This window comes from Maylandia zebra, linkage group LG7 (genome assembly GCF_041146795.1).
Source record: "Maylandia zebra isolate NMK-2024a linkage group LG7, Mzebra_GT3a, whole genome shotgun sequence".
NCBI lineage: Eukaryota > Metazoa > Chordata > Actinopteri > Cichliformes > Cichlidae > Maylandia > Maylandia zebra.
In genome coordinates, this window is record NC_135173.1 from 26,167,022 (window position 1) to 26,180,738 (window position 13,717).

The 13,717-nt window shown below is 38.5% G+C and overlaps 1 protein-coding gene across 1 annotated transcript in view; it reads right to left on the reverse strand.

Annotated features, from left to right (window-relative positions):
• cttnbp2 (cortactin binding protein 2) overlaps positions 1-13,717 on the reverse strand; it is a 99,756-nt gene that overhangs the window by 52,130 nt on the left and 33,909 nt on the right. The gene's annotated exons all lie outside the window — the stretch shown is intronic.

A 13,717-nucleotide genomic window follows, 5' to 3' on the forward strand; every position in this document is an offset into this window, starting at 1 on the left:
CCATGCTGTGGAACTACGAACCAACCAACTCTTCCCCCCTAAATGTTATTACCCCAACCGCATGACTCCACAAGCATTCAGCACTGAAGCAGGCACAACTGCGCTCAGGTTACACTGGTACATGGCGATGGGAGATACCTCTGACCAGCTCGGAAGACTGTACACACAGGAGGGCTGTGGTATAATAAGAGAACACGGCTATACTGGCATGACTGTTTCCATTCTTAACTGAAAACATGGTGTGCCTTTGCAGTTACGTAGAAGATCCTTTGCTAACTACAAACTTCAAGCAAGGCTGAAAATCTTTTCAGCTGCACACTCTAATGTTTATCATTCATCTTCCAGCTTTGGACTTCCAGTAGAATGTAAACAGAATGCTTAATGCTTCAGCAAATCAGCGTCCCAAGATAGCATGTCTTTCCAAACAGTATATGAATGCAGCAGACTGGTGATTGGCCAAAAAACAAAAACAAAGCTAACAGCGGTAGTAAACATCTGACTTGTTTTCAGCAAAATTTTGTCAAGTGTATACAGACACCAGGGGAAAAAATTCACATTATCTGTGTGGCTTTAGAAAGTCTGGGTGTACACTTTTGCAGGTAAAAAAAAGAAAAGAAGAAGCTATCAAACAGAGCTGGCTGTACACACAGCAGGGGCAATGTGCTCTGAGTGAAGCACTAAAACTGCGACTCTACACTTGTGTTGGGTTCAGTAGTCAGTGTGTACCTATGTTAAATTATTTATTTTTTCTAGTCATAGCCACAACTTTCCTGTTTACGTTACAGTTCTTGCCAACTTATCTTTTTTGCCAGCAACCACCAGGCTGACCAGTTGCTCTTCATAGACTCTCATTTTGCAGTTGGACCGACCCTAAAGACTCAGTGTTTCCCAGCCACTGTGCCGCAGCACATAGGTGTGCGGTCAGAAATGATCAGGTGTGCCGCGGAAGATCATATGGTTCCACCTGATTAGTACTCTAATAGTGCTAATAATATATTAGTTAACAATACATTAGCATAATAGCTTGCATGCTATATTTTCAGAGAGGAATTTGTTTTTCTTGATGTATATTCCCCTGAAACAGCTCACTGCATCAAATCCTGCAGGTTATAGAGGGGAAACATCTTCTGTAAGATCCAGTGTTTTTCACAGCTGCTTCAAGCAGAATCTGGCATTTATTAGCCTCAGTAACATTACCCCTGTTGAACCGGTCTTCTTTCTGACCGAAAACAAATGACCATCGATTGGCCAAATACTGCCTAACCAAAATCCACTTGGCGGCAGTAAAGCGGCTGCAAACCTGCACAGACCATAAGTAGTGCTGAAAGAGTAATACATGTTTCAGGAATACACTGCAATAAAACAAAAGCCATCAGAGTTGGGTGAAGGTCGTCTTTCGATCTATAACATATAACTGAGTCAAGGCATTTATGAAGGACAAACCATTTGATGTGCTCTTTAAGCAAAAAGGAGGTGCCTTAATCTAAGATTTGAATTGCAGTTTTGGAATGATTTCACAGTCATGATTCATATTGATCAGCAGTAGAAAAATGGTGAGTAATTAATAACTAGGGTTACTTAAAGGGTTGGGACTTAAATTTTATGTGGGGGGAGGGAAAGCCAAGTGTAAGACAAAGCCACAGACAGCAGGGACAGAGAGGAATGAATGGCAGGACGGAGCTGCAAGATGCGTTTCCAAAGAAGGAAAAGTAAGTCTGCAGAGTCAAACAGTAACACGCTCACATAAAGAGCGCAGAGGATAGAGATTGATGGTCAATTCTAAGAGCGCTGAGGCAGGTCTGGATACTGATGGCCGACTGTGAGCAGGCCAATATAAACATGCCCCCGAGGAAAGGTAGGTGTGCATGACAGAGAGGAAGAAAGAGCACGAGGAACCGAAGAACAACAACAAAAAGACCGTGTGGAAAGACTGGAAAGAGGAAAGACTTGAGAAAAAGCTGAATTTTCTCACAAACACTTCAAACATGAAGATAATACCTGCAGGAATAATTTGCTACTTTCAATAAACTTTGAGTTGACATTAAAAACCACACTTATAACTAAAACAAGCAGTTTTCTGTATTTAATTTAATTCTAAAGTGTCTATAAAATGGTTCACAGCTGTTAAAAACTCAAAATTCATGTCTTTAACCTTTCAAAAATCAAAAATTCAAAAATAAACCATCCAGAACACAGAAATCAGCAAAGTGCAGAAAATGGCACCAGTGTCACATTCTTCAGTTTCCACACCAGAGGGAAGATTTTAGTTAAAATGGATGAATCTTAAAAAAAAAATCTTAGTAAAAATACTTATTACAATATATTTTCTACTCTCAAAAATCTTTATTAACATCAGCTGGGTGAGTACTCGGAGTTTTGACCTCATACCATAGCTGCTTATGCTCTGAAGCTACATAATCCAGCTTCAGTGAACGTATCATCTAAACCATCTTAAGGGAATCCATCTGTAAAGCTCAGCAAGAAATAATTAGGAGCAACGTAGCGCCATCTTTCAATTCAATTTTATTTATATAGCACCAAATCACAACAACAGTCGCCTCAAGGCGCTTTAAACTTCCCTTCACCTCTCAGGATCTCCCTGTAAATGCTCACATAGAACCAGGGGCCATTTAAGTCCAGTTCAGTCAGTCAGCGGCTCTTTATGCTCACATTAGGAACATTATTTATCAGGCTAAAGGTTTTTGGGTGGTTAGGTGAGCATTCCCATTAAATATGAGTAAACTATTCATTTCACAAGCCTCAACTTGCTAGCATGTTGTTTCTTTCCTTTCTCATTATTATTAAAAGAGCCGTTTATGATACGTGAGTAGTTCAACAACTTTTTCCTCAATCACCTCTGTTTTCCCTTCGTATTTAAACCTGTGAACCAGATCATCAAGATTTCCTGATTGGGGGCGGGGGCTCAGGATCGTAGGTCACCCTATTTACAGAGTCAGGGCTTGGACCAATAGCACGAATCCTTTGAGACCTCTTCAGCTGTCAAATGCTAAGCTCCCCCGAGGCTCTTAATTCCATAGATACATTGATTATCACAGGGAAGCTACAACATACAATAGGCTTTGAGGGGTATATGCTTTAGGAGCAAATCCATTGATAAAAAAATCTGTTTTTCTTTTCTTAAAAAAGATAAAAATTTAACCAATATGTTCTGGTCACCTGTTTGATAATGCTGATGAATAATAGTGGAGACAATATTAAACATATTCTTAGAATAAATGTTTGTAATAAACATGCTGAAATAAATTAATAAAAGTAGGGCTAAATCACCCTTGAACTGTAAGTTTCCAGTGACTTTAGGATGTAAATATGGCTAACATCCCTATATTTTAGTTACAGTACATGTCATGAGCCATACCCCTGAGGTTTACTAAGGTTTAAGATAAGATGTTTATATATTCTGGTTTGGGAAAAACAGAGGGGTGATTATGCGCTAGTAACTCTAGAGTATTTACTAGTGTAGCATTGGTGGTATGCTATGAGTGAGATGTCAGTATTATTAGCATCAACCTTTATAGGCATGCTGCACTCGCTGGGAGATGGGGTTCAAAATTGTGGCCAGAAAAAGAAAGATGGTCTCAGAAGAGCAGTAGGGATGGACTAGAAGAGAAGGACGAAAAAGGAGAGTTGTAATGAATAAAAATCAGGGAAAAAAGAGAGAAACACTGAAGTGAAGGAGGGAAAGAAAAGATCTATTTGAAAAGAAATCTGGAGAGGGCAATCCAGACATTGCATGGTGGAGAAAGAAGCAGCATGTATTCTTGTGACTTGTGAATATCAAGTCAGCAGTTGGCTCCCAACTCAATCCATATAAAAAAAAAAATTCAAACAGAGGAGCTGTTCATGTCCGGAAGAACACACACAAGCATTAGACCAAAATAGAGGGATGTGCTTTGAGGGCACTTGATTTGAGTGTGTGTTGCTTGAGATGCTGCTTAGCTCGGGAGTCAAAAAAGGGGTGTGATAAACTGATAAAAAACTACTATTCACATGATTCATGAACACCTGGATGGGGGGTATATCCTAAAAGGCTTTGTTTCAATGAAAGGTTTTTTAAAATAAATAAATAAATATATCTGATGTGAAGGTTAACTTTATTCCGATGAGTGATTCAAGAACTATAAACACAGTCATGTGTCTAGATTCCAAAAGACACCTGTACAGCTCTTTCTGCTTAGCATGCATGTGTGGAGATATATATATATATATATATATATATATATATATATATATATATATATATATGTGTGTGTGTGTGTGTGTGTGTGTGTGTGTGTGTGTACACACACATTTTTATAAAGCCTCCTGTCATTAACAGCCAGCTGCTGGTTGTTTTTTGCCCTATTGAAAAGTGACTCATGTATTCAATCGTTATATCACCAAAAAACACCAAACACCTTCTAGTTCCAGCTTCTCAGATGTGATGATTTGCTGGTTCTCTTTCTTGTTTGGAGTTCAGTATTGCGTGTTGGGTTGAATAGGATGACATCAGATGATTGATTTGTGGCAGCAGTTTCCTTCCCTGAACAGTACAATCGATCAATTGTACCTAAGTTGAAGAGCTATCAAAGAGCATTCTAAATATTGGCTTTAACCACTCAGGTTAGTCTTATTTCAGTCAATCAGTTGATTATTTAATAGTTAGAATAAACAGTAAAAGTCAGTGTCAGTGCTGCTTTGTTATAATCATAAGAAAACAGACACTCAAGGATTAGATCCGTTAAACAGAGTAAAAAACCAAAATATAATTTTGTCTAACAATTAACATGATTTATTGAATTGTTTTCATCTAATAAAAGTGCTGCTAATTAAGTCTAAACACATTCATCATTACTGTCAGATTGCTGTTTAGTCCACACTCTGCCTTAAAATTATTTCTTTTCCTTTCATGTGTTATATTCAAACATTTGCCATTATTTAGGTTATCTGTCTTCATGAGAGTATTTTGTTCTGATGGACTGTCCTGTTTATTTTCTAAAATGTAGCCATGTAACTACCTTTGGCTCATTTTAATTACAGTCCTTATGCATAAGTATAAGATGATCATAGATACATAATACTGTATAGTATAGCTCGCATCATACACATTGGGTGTTGGCAGGGGGATATCATACCATCCAAAAGCTCTCCAGTCTGTTTGTGTGTGCATTTGTCACCAGGGGGTGTGGATAGTCCCTCGGGATGAACTGACCCTGGGGAGGATGGAAAATGTCTGCAGTACCATCTGTCATTCACATACATGCACGCAAACACACACACACACACACACACACACACACACACACACACACACACACACACACACACACACACACACACACACCAATTAAGTAATCTTCACTTCAACTGTTTTCTCTCAAATTATCTATCAGTGAGCTGATTTGGGTGTCACATTTAAACCAGAGGACCCTAACCTCATGTATTAAATAGAGATGGACCGATCCGATATTACGTATCGGTATCGGTCCGATACTGACCTAAATTACTGGATCGGATATCGGAGAAAAATAAAAAATGTAATCCGATCCATTAAATATCACGAAAGCACCTCACAAAACTTGCAACACGCCGTAACTCACCTCAGAACGACGTTAGCACGTCAGAGCAGTATGCATCACGTGATAGAGCGGCTGTGGCATGCGGGACCTGTGGTGGTCTGGATAGCATTTGGAGCTTTGCTAGCAACCCGGCATTTCATCTCCGACAAAGTTATCCCGAGAGAAGTAAAGCAAGTGTGTAAGTCCATCTCTGAATGTTTGTAAAGCATTCCTGCGTTAAGCTTAACAAACGACTGCCTCTCCTGCTGCTACTTCAATCATGAAACTGCTTAACGATCAGCTGATCGGCTTTTCTGTCGCGAGTCCGTCTCTCTGGTTTGTTTTTGGCCCATTTTGCACCAGAAAGAGGAAACCAGCGGCTGAACAACAGCAGCACGTTTAAGCTTGATCAGCTGTTGTTAGAATTTATTTAATAATATTACTTTCTACTCGAGGATCTTTTTCTACGTAGCTGACGGCTGGTAACTGTGCAGGGGCGGATCTAGCAAAGTTTAGCCAGGGGGGCCGATAGGGCATTAACAGGGAAAAGGGGGCACAAAGACATACTTTTCTTTCTTATTCTCATTTAAAATGTCTAGCTTTTAATAAATAATTATCTGACACCCAAAGTTTTAATTTGATGTAAAATGAATAGAAGTCAATTACTGTATATAGTAACTATTAAGTCTAATATATATATATATATATATATATATATATATATATATATATATATATATATATATATATATATATATATATATACCCTAGTAAGCTATAGTACTTTTTCCTTTGGGAAGGTACCATCTGTGCAGTCTGCAATTTTGTTGAAGAAAGATGTTGAATCTATTTAATATTTCTTGAAAAATAATTGATTTCTGTGCATTTTTTTTTACACTGCATCAAATTAAGGTTGATTACGTCGATTAAGCATCATGAGGTAGAGCGTGAGGGGTGGTTCCCTATTTTTTATTTATTTATTTTTGTTGTTGCTAGGAGTTGGAACCCTATTAGTTAGGTTGCTTAATATTTATGCTAAGTACTCTTTAAAATACCAGAATAGGGAGGATGGTGTAGGTTTAAGTTTATTAGATTGATCAGTATTGCTGAACTATGAAATATTTTTTTTTTGCATACAGGTATAACAGAATAGCTTTAGTGTAGTTGTTGTTTTAAACTTGAGTATGAACTTATACAAAATGCAGCAAGATATAAAAAACAGTTTTGTTGATTAAAAAACACTATATCGGATTCATATCGGTATCGGCAGATATCCAAATTTATGATATCGGTATCGGACATAAAAAAGTGGTATCGTGCCATCTCTAGTATTAAACCTAGGTTATGTTAGCAAGACGGAACCAGTAACTCAATGCAAAACAAGCAAACTAAAGATAAAATTCAATGGCCAGTCTCTGGGCCTGTTTGATTAGGGCTTTGGCAATCAGTTTCACAGCAACTGCCAACAACCTCTATCCTCCACAAGCAGTCGAAGAATTGACACCTTTCCCTTCTGGTGGTTGCAGATGGCCTTTAAGTAGTCTGTAGGCCTGTGTCGGTGAGGCTTTATACTAAAATGAGGAAGTTACAACGAATGTTTGAATGTGTATCTTGCCTGCATTCACACTGTGGAAATGTAAACATTTTGGATGTGAATTGTGGCATTAGGTGTATCTAAAATGTTTCACTAAACTGTACATCACATTCATTTTTGAGGTTAATAGCCAACTGTTTCCAGAGGACCAAGGCAATGCAGGGGGTAAAAAAAATAAAAAATAAATAAACTTTAGAAACTCAACTAATTCATTCTACTTAGGATATGGTTACCAGGTCCCCACTATGGACCCAGGCCTGGGGAGGGAGATCGAGGGAGATCTTCAGCTGGTCTTAAATCATGGAGCCTGACCAGGCACAGAATAAAGAGGTGGGTGGTGAGCCCATAGGAGGGCAGGCTCATGCCATATGGATTGGGTGCAGTGTGTGTCTATCAACGGTTGGGGCAGAGGGTCTGTTGGTCAGCTGCTAAAGCTGGCTATTGGGACATTATCTCTCTGGTGGGGAAGGAGCCTGAGTTGCTGTGTTTGAGGGTTAATAGATGCTGGCTAGATATAATTCGGGCTCACCTTACCACATGGTTCGAGCTCTGGAACTAGTGTCCCGGAGAGGGGTTGCACCCTGTTCTGGTGTTTGCCTCTAGCATCTGCAGTGTGGACACTGTACTGGTCTGATGGGGTAAAGAGGGAGATGAGAGTAAAAGCAGTCTAAGCCCCTAACCTAAGGTAATGACAATAAGATCGCAGATTCAAGCAGTGGAACTGAGCTATCTCCAAAGGGTGACTGGAATCAGCCTAAGAGATAGGTTGAGAAGGAGTCCTTCAAAATGACTGAACTCCCAAATGAGAGTAAAGCTGCTACTACTCTGCTTCGAAAGGAGCTAGCTGAGGTAGTTTGGGCATCTAATAAGAGTGCTTCCTGGTTAAACCATGTAAGTCAAGTAAGGGTGGGGAGGGGGAGGTCTGAGCCTCTCGGTTATCGGTAAAGGACGGATGGATGGATGTCATATAGTGGATTCATGGCCCAGCTATTATTTCTGCAAAATATTTCATATTTTAAAACTGTTGCTTAATAACTTCTTCATACATGCTGAAAAAGGTAAGGAATATGTAGGTTCAAAGAGCTGCGAGGGGTATCCCCAACATTTTAAGTCAAATGTAAACACTACATATGAATCCCAATCAGCACACAGAATGATGAAGTGTGGTGGTTTACTGTAACACTGAATTAGAAAGCTATCCTCACAGTGAGTGAGAAAGAGCATCTGACACTTGATGACCCACAGTCACGAAGGATTTATCTTTGCTGCAGGGATCAATATGTGCAAAAGGATTAGATCTGACATAGAAGAACAGATGACTGTTGCACGCTGCAGGAGATATGGTGGACCCATAAACAGGGGAGATGGAGGATGTACAGTATAAATTAGAATAAGATAAAAGAGGAAAGGAAACTCAGAGGTCAAAAGAGAGGCAAACAGAATGTTTTAAAAAAAGTAACTATCAGAGAGAATGTGAGAGATGTGTGCATTAAAGGAGAGAAAGAAAGGGAGGATAAAAGGGAAAGATGATAACAGGTGAGAACCAACAAAGCAGATGTTAGCTGTCACCTATGCTGTGTTCACACGCAGCTATGACCCCACTATGAGCTGACAGTTCAAAGCTTCGGAGAACTTGAACAGCATCATGTTGTCAACCAACAAAAACTCAACCAAAACACAGATCATCCTGCATTTCAAGGTATGGCAAAGATTCAACATTGTGTATGAGTTTCAGACTCAAATGAGTTTTTCTCTCTTTTTTCTCATGAACTGATGATGTGTGAGTCAGTGTTTGGGTTAAAAACAAACAAAAAAGAAAAGCCTAGTATGTTTTCAAAAGACCATAATGAATATTTATGGGTTTTTTTGCCTGGACTAGAATTAAAGTTACTTCTCACAAAACAAGAGCAGTTATGGTTTCACATTAAACAAATTAAAAACAAAAAGAGTTTTTGCCATTTTTTCATTTCTTTGTTTTTGACTTTCTTTGGTTATGTATATTTCTTATTTTCTGTGCACTACAGGTTACTGTCACCCGTCCCTGAAACTGGTAAAAATGACCAGATCAGTCCTACAGCAGATCAGCTGTATCCTACCTCACAGCTGGTAACATTGCTGTAAGTTAGGAAATTTCCCCTGTTTCATGCCATTCTGTGCATGAAATGTGTAGCTGCACTAAATATTTTAAGACTTGTGCAGCATGTATAGCCTTGGCATTGGCTGATTTGCTCCAACATGAGAAGCCAATTAAAGTTTGATGAGGATGTACAAGCTTGACCTAATTTAAAAGAAACCCAGGATGATTTCCACCAAACAGTGAGTGGCAAGCACAGTATTAATTGTTCCAATGCATATGTAACAGTACGCTAAATAATAATTATATTAAAATGAAATGAAAGCTGAAAGCACAGCCAAATATATCATGATGTGCGTGACATCACATCTGAAGGCTATTTAACTTGACTGGTGTCAGTGGGAGCAATTCAAAAATCCATCACTCATTTATCTTTCCATCAGTGCTGTTAGCAGAGGCATAGCACTGACTGTACACTGACATCAGTGAGGAACCAGGCCACTCTTACATAACCAATCCAGCAGAGGAGAGATAACACCAGCAGTTACAGAACTAAAATGATTGGCTCCTGGCTTCCACCCCCTACATTTTGTATTGTGATGCAGCTTTAGAGGTCAGATGCACATGTGTCATAACCCAACAACTGCAGGCAGAATTGTCCATATTATGCACCCCAGTGTTTTGTTGTATCATCTTATCTTCAGGAACCATCACAAAACAGAACCACACTGATATATCAATTACAAACTGGTACTGCTACATGCATTATCAATGCATGGTATAATGTTCTGCAATTCATGACAACCGCTTATTTTAAAAGTTAAAATGTAGAAAAACAAAACAATAAATAATCCAGACATTTTCTTCAGCTTATCTGTAGGTTGCGAGGGAAGCCCTGAACTCTGTCTTGCCAGCCACCTCCTCCAGCTTATCTGGTGAAAAACTGAAGTTCCCAGGCTATGCACAGCTGGAACACCTTACCCAGCATGCGACATAGCTGGCTCCTTTCAATGTGGAGAAGTAGTTGCTCTACTTTGAGCCCCTCTCGAATGACTGAACTCAATGCTAAGGATTGAGTGCTCATTCACCCTTTAGAGAAAGCTAATTTCTGCCACTTGTTTCTGTGACGTTGTTCTCTTTTCATTCAAATTACATGATGTCTAAGTTCCTGCTTCTAAATTTAGATAAAATTGAGGGTATTGTACTCTGCGTTTAAAGTTTTAGAAATATGGTATATAACCAGATGCTTACTGTGGACGGCATTACCCTTGACCTCCAGTAACACTGTGAGGAACCTTGGAGTCGTTTTTGACCAGGACATGTCCTTTAATGCGGATATTAAAAAATATGTAAGACTGCTTTCTTCCATCAATGCAGTATCTCTAAAATTAGAAACATCCTGTCTCACAGTGATGCTGAAAAACTAGTTCATGCATTTATTACTTCTAGGCTGGACTACTATAATTCATTATCAGGATGCCCTAAAAACTCTGAAAAGCCTTCAGCTGATCTAAAATATATCGACAGGCACTAGAAAGAGAGCACATATTCCTCCCATACTGGCTTCTCTTCTATGGATCCCTTTAAATCCAAAATCGAATTTAAAATCTTTCTCACCACATACAAGGAACACCCCAAAAAAGCCCTTCGACCTCAAACTGCTGGCTCATTTGTGGTTCCTAGAGTTTCTGAAGGTAGAATGAGAGGCAGAGTTTAGTTAGACAGCAATAGGTCTAGGATGCTGGGCTGTCAAACCCTAATGCTAATGCTAAGATTGTGGCCAGTAAGCTCAAACAAACTATAGCCTACTTAAAAAAAATACACTAGATATGAAACACAGGCACCGAGACCATTATTTAGACTTTAAAAAGAAGCACATATAGCTGAGTAGCATCAAACCAGAGCATAAGGTGGTGCAAAGTCAAGCTGTGTCTTCACATTAAGTAGCTACATCACTATATAGTTAATAACCAATGACTTTATCATTTTCCTTTTTCAATATATCACAATAGACAAACTAGAAATTCAATCAATTCCAAATATGTCAAATCTGCAAAACAAATTTCCTTCGGGGAATATTACAGCTCTTCCAACTCATTTCAAAAACATGACTCTTAAATCGCTTCACTATGAACTTGGCACATTTTGTAAACAAGAACACTCATGCGTCTTTATGTGCTACTATGTAGACTAAAGCCTGATGGAGGCCTATAGCAGTGATATTTCACACTCAGTGGCAGCTTCCATCACTCATATTTAATGAGCTCTGCTGACAATTTCAATGAAAGTTTGATAAAGCAACAGATACTTTAAACTATATGTAGATGAAGTATTTCATGCCAGCATTTCTAAAAAAAAAAGAAAAAAAGAAAAAAAAGAACCTAACCTAAAAAATATTTTCATCTCTTCAATTTTTCCATGTCTCTCAAATTTAAATCCGAACAGCATAACCAAAGAAAGAAATCAAAGTCAAAGGAAAAGTCTATAAAAAAAAAAAAAAAGACTTTCAGGCTTCACAACAACACACCCACACAACCCTACACATTTGGAGCCGATTAGCTTGTCAGTCACTTATATGTAAATACGGTTTTTAAATAATGTAATGTGAGGGAGGGAAAAAAAACTCCAGACATAACATACTGAAGAAATGCTTCAGAGAACGCCCACAAACATACATTTTTACTAAATCGTGCGCACACACACACCACATCACTTGCGGCTGTGTTTAAGGGTTCAGCTACGCAGTAAAGTCAGCTCCTTACATGCTATTTTTATCCTCAATGCTACAGTAAACCAACACAGGGCTGCTGCTTGATTAAACCTTATAGTCCCTGTGGGCAGGAGCACAACAGCTCCCCCCAACATCTGATAGGGCCGCAAGTGTGTCTATTACTTACTGTCTGTATGTCTGTGTAAATGGTAGTTTTTGGGAGAAGTCAGGTGCATGTCTATTTTTCTGATAAAGTAGATATCAGCACATTATATCCAGCTGATGAAAGGAAATCGTTCAAGCAAATACACATAGATAAACACACAACTCTAAATTGCAAAAAAGACACTTAGCATGCATGCACACTTAAAGAAAGCGATGTAGATGATACACTCCTCAGACTAAATCAAAAACGAGTGGAGACAAATGATCACAAACACATACACAGACACACATTTCTCAACACATAGAAGCACTCAAAACATACTAAATGTGTGTATTATCACCAGTTTTGGCAAGCAAGTCAGAATGAAAAAGCACCGAACACAAGCCAAAGGGCTTGTGTCCAACAGCTCCTCTGATAACATACATCAGTTGAAAATCACAGAGCTCAGCAACCCTGAACACTTGACCACAGACACACACACACACATACACACACACGCACGCACGCACGGTAATGCTGCCCAATCACAAATTATGTCAAATGCAGATGAAAAAAATGCTGCAGGCATTGAGTCAAATTGTGAAAAGGCAACAGAAGACCATAAAGGCAATTTCACTCAAAAAAAGAAGAACAAAAGGGAGATAGAGTGGTTACCTAAGAAAACACATCCACAATCAAATGCTTTTTTATAGGAGACTTTGTTTTGCTTATCGTAACATCAATCAGGCTAAGTGGTCACACAAAGCTGGTTATCGACTAAGATAACCCAGGGTTCCCCCTTTGTGGTCACAATAAAGGGGTGGAGCTGGCAGCATTTAACGAATCATGGTTATGGATCAGTGTACTGGCAGTAGAGCAGCTGATTTTACTAAGGAAGAAAAAAAATATTATGGGAAAAATATGAAGGCAAACACATAATACAAGCAACACAGATACTGCAGACAAAGCAAAGTGTTGTATGAACGCATGGGTGCTTTAAACTTGAAGTAAGACTTGAAGAGACTCAATATTTTTTGGGAGTAAAGCAAAAAAAGAAAGAAATTGTACGCTTGAATATCACAACTCTATTAAGAGATGAGAAAATCTGATGCATTATAATCGATTATAATCAAGCAGCATTATTTCATTAGGCTAAATTAGTTTAAGTTTTAAAATACATTTCTTGTTTTTCTTCTTGACAGTATTTAATGGTCTGAAAGTAAAGCATAAATATTAAAATGTAATTCAAACATGGTCTATGTGAAAATATAAGATCAAATGATGTCTCACTTCGGAACCAAAAGGCTTATAGATCAATAAAATAGTTTTAATTTGCGGCCAGCAGCAGGAAAAAAAAATAAAAAATCAATAGTTGAGTTTAACAATTTATATTTATTACTGATGTTGATCAAGGACAAAAAAAGACTTTAGACACAATTAAAAACACTTTAGACTCTCCTGCTATCTGTGCACAGATGTCAGAGGGATCTTCCAGGAATTGTAATGCATTTTCTACAGAACTGATTAGTAGACTGTTTCATACCCGCTGATGGCTAATCTCGAACATAACCTGCTCCAAAGCAGGACAGGACAGTTTGCTTGGGTCCAAAAAATAATCTGACAACATGGATGAGTCAGA